This window comes from Abrus precatorius, unplaced genomic scaffold, assembly GCF_003935025.1.
Source record: "Abrus precatorius isolate BTA unplaced genomic scaffold, Abrus_2018 Scaffold8, whole genome shotgun sequence".
Taxonomy (NCBI): Eukaryota; Viridiplantae; Streptophyta; class Magnoliopsida; order Fabales; family Fabaceae; genus Abrus; species Abrus precatorius.
Window position 1 is genome coordinate 15,135,069 of NW_020874428.1, and position 10,453 is coordinate 15,145,521.

The window sequence follows — 10,453 nt, forward strand, 5'->3', positions numbered from 1 at the left end:
TGTTGTCTCTGAAAATTATTCATATAATTCACTTGCTCTTGTGTTTCACTTGTGGATGCCTCACATGCACCATTTGCATGGTTTCCTCCACAAAAATCACAACTCAGCTGACTGGTAGGCATACTTCCTGTTTGCAGGTTGCTGATTTGTTGTGTTAAGGCAGCTAATTGTTCTGAAAACATTTGATTTTGTAGCTGATTCTGTGGAAGAAAGGTTTCCAGAACCTTAGCTTCATGACCAGAATTTCTTCCTTGATTTCTTGAGTTTGAATTCTGATACATTGAAGATGCCATCATCTCAATAATTCTCTGAGCTTCTTCCAAGGATTTTGTATTTAATGAACCTCCAGCAGCAGCATCAACCATTGTTCTTGTTACCGCTTTCATCCCATTATAAAAAGTCTCCAATTGCATCCAATCTGGAATACAATGATGTGGACACCTTCTAAGAAATTCTTTGTATCTTTCCCAGGCTTCATACAATGATTCTCCTTCTTGCTGCACAAAGGATGTAATTTCTCCTCTCAACTTAGCAGCTTTGGATGGAGGGAAGTACTTAGTTAAAAACTTATTCACAAGTTCTGTCCAGGTTGTGATGCTTCCTTGTGGTTGAGCTTGTAACCAACATTTTGCTCTATCTCTCAAGGAAAAAGGAAATAGTCTTAATTTGATAGCTTCTTCACTAACTCCATTCATTCTTATGGTGTCACATAGCTGCAGAAAATTTGAAATATGCAGGTTAGGATCATCAGAATTTCCTCCAGAAAACTGATCCTGTTGGACTAAATGTAGTAGGGCAGGTTTAATCTCAAAATGGTTGGCTTGAATAGTTGGCCTAATTATAGAAGAGTTAAAACCTTGCATGTTAGGAATAGCATAGTCCCCTAATGTTCTAATTCTGTTCTGCTCTGCCATTTTTATTGCTGGATTTGGTTGTCTCAAGGGTGTAGATGTTCTTTTCACTCTAGGATTACTCTGAGATTCTGGAGAATGGACAGCTTCTAACTCACTATCACTCCCTATGGCTTTTTCTGCTCTAGACCCTTTTCTCAATCTTCTTAAAGTTATGTCTATGTCAAGATCAAAGACCAGAATTGATTTATTCTTGTTTTTACCACGCATATACAAATCAGATTAAAGCAAAATTAGACTACAATTGATATTCAGAAATGTACAACAGAATTCATGCAAAATCTATCAGTAAAAGCATATAGAAACTTAAATCTAGCAGTTACCGAATTGTAAATTCATGTACCAATATGCAGAATGGTAATTACAAATATGAAGAACAATGAAAACTGAAATTATGCAGATAAACAATGATGTAAAAACTCTTTGTAGCAGACAGAAATATTATGCAGAATATTACACAAAGTGCAGTAAAATTATGCAGAAAGCAATTTGAAAGCAAAGCAACAAAATAAATGCTCAATCTAGTTACTTTTCTACTACTAATGATATTGAAATGCAAAATTCCCCGGCAACGGCGCCAAAAACTTGTTGTTAGCAATCTACACTAGCAAGTGCACTAGGATTGCAGCAAGTGATGAGTAAATTTAAGATCCAAATATCGTCTCCACAGGGAATTTAGATTCAAGTATCACTTCATAGAATTATAACCATTTAAGCTTTTTCAAAATTTTAAGGAGAGTGGTAACATGTAATAATAGCAAACTAGAACAATTAAAAGTAAAATGAACTTGCAGAAAACAGAATAATGAACACACAGTTATGTGATAATAGAGGAAGAAATCATAGCTAGGGAATTGCTTCACCAAAACTCCAATGTTTAATCAATAAAGTTCTGAATTAACAAGCAATTGGAAAGAATGACAATCAGTTTTGTAATGACCCAAATCCACACATTGTAGAAACATATCTCTGATATCGCACATACAGAAAACACCAAAATCTGAGACCTTTTTTTTTTTTTTTTTTTTTACATGGTAAAAGTTCTTTTGCAAGGTGAGAGAGTTAACGTGCACAACGTCATTTCAACCAACACATTCTTTCCTCATTAGAGGTTCGCTACTTTAGATCATAGTAATTGAGTTAAAGAGAAATCATGCCAACATATCTCTAGTATTAAGCTACTTCCCCAGTAAATAGAAGCGAAATGATTCAACAAAGTCAGTCATAGAACTTAAAGCATAGCAGGAAGTAAATAGCAAAATCTGAAATTTCAAAACGTAACATAGTCGACTCCCTAAGAGCAGTTCCCTAACAATAACAGATAAACTATCCCAAATCAATCGAGAGGGGAATAATCCTCTATAGGATCAGACTCCTCGAACGAGGTAGGTGAAGCAGACACAGCAGCAGCAACAGCAGGTTCTCCATCACTCTCCTCAATCCAACCGGCAGTGCTAGGAGGTGAGCGAGAGAAAACAAAAGGGGAATGGGGCGACCGGTAGGTGGGTGACATGTAAGATGGTCTAGCTCCACACCTCACTGAGGATTCCACCACATGGACATCCTTCTCAGTAGGTGCAGGTGGGGAGTCAGTGTGGAAAGGAGGGAATGGTACAGGCTGGGGAGTAGGTCCAGGGGTAGGAGAACGGTCGACAGACATAGGTGAGGGGGTAGTATTCAAAGCAGGATAGGGTAACTGTGTATCACCAGGGGGTATAGAGAAAACAATCTCAATAGGAGTATCGGCTACAAGATGGGTCAACCAAGAGCCTTCACTTTCTTGTCCATAGCTGAGGCGAGCGAAGCCACGAAATATACTCTGCTGGGCCGTGGCGTCATACACCCACATGTCTTCCTTAGAGGGAATGATCAGCATCTGTGCACTGTTCCTGGCCATCTAAACATATAGAAAGAACACAGACAACAACGAACCAAGGGGTGAGTTCTCCAAATACAAACAACAAGCAATTGCCATGCCCCAAGGAAGGCGACATCTCAGACATAATCAATTTCAGTCACCACAGCAAGTACTATTTCTAGGATATTCAAGACATGACCACATACGATGTGCATTAAACAACATAGATTTATTTCGAAGAGTCTCAATCACGATCATGCACAATCAATTCATTTTCTAAAGGTAATGCAAATGATGCATGATGCAAGTTTCAGCCTCACAGAGGTTGCCTCTTATGTTTCAATCATATGCATATGGAATGCATGGGGATCCCATCCTCTATGACTGGCGACTCTCCCAGTTGTACCATAGAGTTAGACAATTCGAGTCGGAAAGGCAATCGGAGGACTCCATTCCCTGCATCGTTCTGCACAACAGTATAAAATTTATACATATATCGGATGTGCTCAGCATCAAAGAACACCAATGGTGTTTGGCCCCTCAGTGGGTCTTTTCGGGAATGGATCTCAACGACCATAGAATGCGCGGTCCTTGTCGGGTTTGGCTAAGGTCTGCAGGTGGATCATGACTCGGCTGCAGGCGCGCCTCTTACCTGTTACCACTTGAGTCTCCAGATCCACTTTCACCACCCCCAGTAGGTCAACCATGGGACCGAACCTACCACACCTTCAAGTTATGCGTTTGTAATTGCCTTCGAGTCGTTTCACACAATGACATGATGCATGAAGTGACATCCTCAATTTTATTCAATAGTTTTCTCATTTCAAAAGAATTAAGCACAACAACCCAGCATCGTATGGAAAGAATATAACGATGCAAGTTTCCAGTCAAATGACTTAGAGACATGGATAGATTCCATGGTTTCAAACATCCTTGTGGATAGGTTCCACTTCTCACAATTCTTAGGGTAGGGCATTATTAAGTATATCAAGACTCAGTGGCTTATTACATTCACCATTCCTTTGTTAAATCCACATCCTCTCTCTCTCTTCTATATTTTAGTTCAAGTGTTCTTGTTGCCCGCTACTTTTCCCATCTTGACTTTCTCATTAAGTTAACCTCTAATTTATTTTTAAATTATTAACTCACTTTTATTGAATCACACTTTCACTTAGGTTTCTCTTCTTGGTTTTGCTCTCTTTAGTTAGGGAACCTCTATTTTATTTTATTTTTTTTTCTTTTTGCTTAGCTCCCACCTAATCTTTTGTTTTAAGTATGTTTCCTCACATGAATACAAACTACCTATTCTCTCGGCTTCCCATTTTAATTTTGAAGTTTGGACTTAACTTAGTTACTTTTAATCCTTCACACGTTCTAAACCTTTTTACCACACACTCCTAGTATTCTCTCTTGGTTTTCTTTCTTTTCTTACAAGTTATTCACACCATTTACCTCCTTACACTCTCGGTTCCTTACTTGCCACAAGCCATCCATTTACCAAGCCACAAGTTCATTTTGGATTACAAAATCCCAAGAGTAACTTAACTTATCAACATCATAAATCTAGAGTCAAAGGTTGCACCATATTTATTACATCAGATTCTTGTCTTATTAGAATACCATGATGCATGAACACTCCAAATTGATTAACACATCACCAATCCATCACAAGGGCATATCATTCATCAATTTCCAGCCACATATATTTTCATGTTTTGGGTCTTTCATGCGTTCATGCTTCACGTTTGTCCATTCAAAATCACACACACAAGTAGTGACGCACATTACACACCATTCACACATTTTTCAGCACCTAGATCATAGGCAATTCAACATTTTCACACACCTATTCACGGCTAAACTCATGAGCATATAACCAACATTCACATGGGGCTACCCTTAGAGTTATAAGCACTTCCACATATTCATTCACACATTCCAGAGCCATTTTTCTTAAGGTAAAAATAAATTGAAACCTTTTCTTTTTAACAAAAAGTCTTAATTTGAACTAAGGCGTATCAAGGCAATTTTACCAAACCTTAGGGGTTACTTTAACAAGTTTTTAAAGGTAAAACTAAGGCTGTCCAAATAATTTTCAGCAAGGAATTTCACCACATTTTTACTCTTTGTTTAAAACGATTTTTCCTACCATTTCTTTTTTATGAAACTTTCTTCTTGAACACTTTTCCAATTCTGTCCAGCACCTTATCTCAATGATTTTCAAAGTTCTCAACACATGTACTTTTGAATACAACAAGCAACACTTTCCCTTAAACTCACATAATATTTCCCCAATGTCACCACATCAAATTTCACAAAGGGAACACTCTTTTTATGTCAAAGTCCCAAACTGTCCAGCCCCTAAACTCATCCAATTTCCTTTAATTTTCTACCTTTACGCCCTCTTAAAATGTACATGCAATCGCTTCCTAACATTGTCCAAGTGTCAAGGGTCACACAAGCTGAAATTCTTAGAGAAACAACAAACATTCAACACGTTAAGGTAGAAATGCCTTTGTACAAGATGTTGGACTTTTAACTAGCAAAAACCGAGGCCAAACACAAGGAAATTTCACATGCAATGGTCAAAATAAGAACTTTCAAGGAGGTCGATGCATGCAAGGCTAAAGATCAAAGCTTTTAGACTAACAAATCAACATGCAAGAGTGGATTTTTTTGTACACACACTCACGGCTCAACATTTCAAGCAAAAAGGAATTTAAATACATTTTTCAGCAAAGGGTTGAACAAAACCGAGGCAGCATACAAGTTAAAATTGACATGCAAGCTTAAAAATGGAAACTTTTAAGATGGTTGACGTATACAAAGTTAAAGATTGAAATTTTAAAACCATAAACAACATGCAAGGGATAAATCTTGGTGCACACACTCACGGTCCATCACTTTAACACAAGAGGAACAATTTAAATAGAAGTCCAGCAAGGGACAATTGAAAACCAAGGCAAGTGATAATGCCAAATAAACATGTAATGCTTAAAAATGAGAACTTTGAAGGGGTAACACACATGCAAGAACAGAATTTAAGGTTTCAAGCAAGAAAGGTCTCGAAATCAACATGCATGGAACTCATTCACAATACAAAGAGATTTTCAAGGAGCAAAACATTTATTTTTCATTTAGAAATCACGAAAACAGCCAAGGGTAAGCAAATAGACAAGAAAAGAGTGAGAACTCCTCCTTGCCTTAAGTGTAGAACAAAAATGAAGAGAGGAAGGTAGCTTGAGCTTGAACTCTCCAAACGCAAGGTTGGATTCGAGAAGGAGTTGTTCTAAGAGCTTCAAAATCTTCCACTAAAATATCCTTTGAAACCATCAAACTCAAGGGAATAAGAAGGAGAATACTTGGACAAAACTCCAAAAGGTTTGAACGAAAAAAGAAAGAGAGAAAGGGCTATGAGTTTCTCGGTTACCTTGAGAGAATGAGTTAAAAATGGATGAAATCGAAAGTGTTGATCCTCTTAGTTTGCTTGAAATGAACAAAGGAAGAGTGGGAGGATTTTGAGTGGAACTTGAGAGCTTACATGCTCTTGGTTTTCTTGAAGAAATAAGGGGAAAATGAGAGTGTTTGAGTGAAGAGTGGTGGAGTTTTGGGACTTGAGGGCTCTCGGTCTTGTTTGGGTAATTTGAGAGAAAAAGATAGTGTTGGAAAGGTAAGGCTTCACGGTTGCATGCAAGAGAATGAGAGAATGAGATTGTGTGTGATGATGGAATGGTTGAGTGAAGAGAGTGAGATGGGAGGGGTGCTTCTCGGTTAGGGAGAAAGGAGAGTGAATTAGAGGAGATTTTTGTTAGTAAGTGTCTTGGTGTGTGGGTGGCCAACCAAGGTAGTTACCTTGCTGATTTTGGTTTGGTGTTTATCAAATTTTGCATGTTTTCCATAAGACAATGAGTGATGTGAAGGGAGAGTGATTCAAAAGAGTTGGTTGGCACTAGGACTTTGTAATTTTTGAAAACATCCACACGGTTCCTATCACCTGTTGTTTGCAATCTAAACACTAGCAAGTGCACTAGGATTGCAGCAAGTAATAAGGAAATTTAAGATCTGAGTATCGTCTTCACAGGGAATTAGGAACTCAATTATCACTTCATAGAAAAATAACCATTTGAGCCATACAAATTTGGGAAGAGAGTTGTATCATATAAAAGCAATAATCAGAGCAATCAAAAGTAAAGAACTTGCAAAAAAATAGAGTATAAGATTTGTGATGAAATGAAATAGCAATGAAGGATAGTTAGGAATTTACTTCACAACAATATCAATATCAATCCAATTAAATCCTCTGAACATTCAAGCAATTGAATAATTGACAATCAGTTTCACATATACCTAGCCAAAGGTTAATTCCTTAACTCATTGACCCTAACAATCCACTAAACCTCCCTAATCCCTTAGGTGAGATTCAATTTCAGGTTGCATTAAGAATTAGAATATAAGATTGCAGAATTAGGTCTCCTTATCCCTAAGAAATCCCTAAACTCTGGTTGCCAATTCAAATCGGAGCAAACAATCCAATTCCCATTGGTAAAGATTCCTCTTGATTAATCAAATGAATTTCCATTCAAAGATTGCATGAAAAGCAGAATTAACAACTCAATTAATCCAAGAACTTAAAGTTCAGAAGATAAAGTCGAATCAATACATCAATTCGAGTTCCATAAACCCCTAACTATGGGAAATTAAGCACACATTGCAACAAAAACAGAGAAAGAAGAAGAAGAAGATGAAGAAGAATGCAGAGCAGCCATGGCCACGAGCTCCAATCCAATCCCTCTTCTTGGAAGCTTCGACCCCGATCTTCTCTCCACTCTCTCTCAACTAGAATCTAACTAACAAAACAGAAAATGAGCAAAAGACCCCTGTTTTCGCGCTTCAATCTTGTATATATAGAAACCCTAGTTCTGCGCGTTGTCACTTTTCTTCACAAGAGTAACCACGCAGAAGCTTCATGTAGTGCGCGTGTTCACTTCCAAGAGCAAGAGTAACCACACGCAACTTGTAGAGTTGAAGGCTTCTCTGGAACATTCACTTTTATTCATAAGAGTGGCAACACAGGAGGTTAAGGGCTGCGCATGATCACTTTCGTGAGTAATAGTAACCACACGCAAGCTGTCCTGATACAAGTGCCTCTGGAACGCTCACTTTCGTTGGCGAAAGTGACAATGCGCAGCTCATCAGGAATGGAGTCTTCTCTGGAACGTTCACTTTCGTTAGCGAAAGTGATAACGCACACTGGCAACGCTCACTCTTGTAAATAAAAGTGATTACGCACAGGCTTCTCTTCTCATTTAGGCTCTGGAATGATCACTTTCACTAACAATAGTGATCACGCCCAGCCTGCATCCCATAATTCTTATATTTTGGAGTCCAACATTGCCATTCTTCCTCTTCCTTTCCATTGATAATCCATTTCCATGACTTTTGCTTAGATTTTCCTTCAAAAACAAGATAAATTCCTTAAGAACTAAGCATAAATTCTACAAATGCGAAAATAACCACAAATTGAAATAAAACTTTCAATCATTCTCTTTTTCTGAGTTTTTCTGCTTTCTTCATATATTTTCCTTATTAAATGAGCTAAAATTATGCTAAAATATCAGTAAAAATATGGATTCATCACCACCCCAAACTTGAATTTTTGCTTGTCCCAAGCAAATCAAACTAAACCAAGGGTAAGTTCCTCCATTTTCAAATTCAATTAGCAAACTGCTTTTCTCAGATTTTCCAATTTCCAATTCTGTGTTTTCTACAAGATTTTCAATCAAGTTGTTCATCCAAATACTCATCATGATATTCCTACTGCATAATCATCATTGAGTAAGAATTGCTAACTAAGTTCATATATTTCATCAAAATTCATGTGAGTACAATTAATCAACATGATCACAGCTCACTTGGAAGTGTTTCTCTCATCACACAACATGGTTTGGGTGCTGTTTTCACTCTAAATCATCAATTTCACTGCACTCTACCATATGCTTGCCCAATATCTCCATATCCTCTGCTTAGTACAATTAATCACACATCTAGAGGACTTTTTCAGGTTATAACAAGGCTAAGGTTAAGGTAGGTATCAAAGAAAATGGAAAACAATACATGCAATTTCAAAAGATCAGAGGCATTTTGAGTGATTTGTTTTAAAACTAGCTTGGATCTGCATTATTCCTCCTTAATTCTCTCACTTATCAGCAAACAAAATTTTTCTTACAGCAAAATTTTCACTGATACTTTTCTTCTTTTTCTGCAACACTTTGCTGCACTTCTTTTCTTTTGAAGTCACATTTTTGTTCTTTTCACAGCTTTGCTTCATAAATTTTTCATTTTGCTGCAGCATTTTTGTTCTTTCTTTCTGGCTTGTTGAACTCAAACTTAGATAGCATGCTATTTCCCACCCCAAACTTAGAACATTGTTTGTCCTCAAGCAATTAAAATCTGGATGCCACCCCAAACTTAGTTTTAAAACTCATTCTTGATTAAACTCACTATGCCTCTGATTAATTGAATGGTAAAAATTGGTTTTTCAGCAAGGCTTATAATGAGGTAATTTCAAGAAAAGTGATATTAAGCTCAAAAGGGTGAACTAAGACATTCAATCATAAAGGAAGGCATTTAGGCTGACTAGGATATCAATCATGGCCTCTATCATGTGGGTGAAAACTGTAACATGCATATTCATTTTAAGAACAAGGGCAAGTTCTAGAGAATGCAGCCAAATATGATTAATCACACAAGAAAAAGAATTAGACAGCTCAAATCTCACTAGGTATTTATAAGTGATCATGTGGATTAATGAAAACACAATGCACTTTTCAGAAATCTATGCACCTAGTGGCAACTACGTCATTTTTGAAAATACAAGTGTGATCTCATTTTGAGAATGGGAAAAACAACTTAAAAAGAAATTCACACAGAATTCACAAAATTGTCAATCATTTTTATTTGATTAACAGCCAACAATTTATTATCTATTCTAGTATTTTGGTGTTTTTCAGGACTAATTCAGTGTAATGTGAAGCTAACTCATGAATAAGAGGTAGAGAATGAAACCCCCCTTTCATGGCAGCTTGTGCAAGTGTCAGCTTCCATGGTGTGTGAGTGTTGTGTGGTTGTGACATTTTCTGCACAAAACACCAAAAATTCCGTCAATTATCAAGTGAAAAGGGATTGAATTATGCAGAATTAATGTGTGTTCAAAACATAATTGTTCAGAATTAGCATGAAACCAAAATATAACAAGTGTGCAAATTACAAACCTAAATTCTAAAATGAAACCAAAAAGTTTGAAACTTAATTACAAGACTGTCAAGAGAAAATTCGAATTAACAGAAAAGAAAACAAAAATCCTAAACTAGTCATCTTGGGCGTCCTCCTTATCAGAAATTTCATCTTCATCTTCTTCCTCATCCTCCTCATCTTCTTCTTCCTCCACCACTTCTTCAGTTGGATGTGGAAAATGAGTCTTGTAAATTGGCAAGTCTTTAAAGACTGATGAGCGTAGACATTGAGCATTCTCGGCCAAATCTGGTGTGCGATAAAGTTCATCTTTGGTCATTCCCATCTTCTAACCAAGATTCATCAACACACATTCCAATAGCAAAGTTCCTGCCTTCAAACTGCTGTGGAGCTCAGTTTGTCGTTCAGCCAATTGATTTTGCCTTTCAACCAA

At 37.1% G+C, this 10,453-nt stretch overlaps 1 non-coding gene across 1 annotated transcript; it reads left to right on the forward strand.

Moving 5' to 3' along the window:
• Positions 1 to 423: 423 nt before the first annotated feature.
• Positions 424 to 530, forward strand: LOC113848590. The gene has a single exon (XR_003501854.1). It is a non-coding gene; the product is annotated as a small nucleolar RNA R71 (small nucleolar RNA).
• Positions 531 to 10,453: the final 9,923 nt, after the last annotated feature.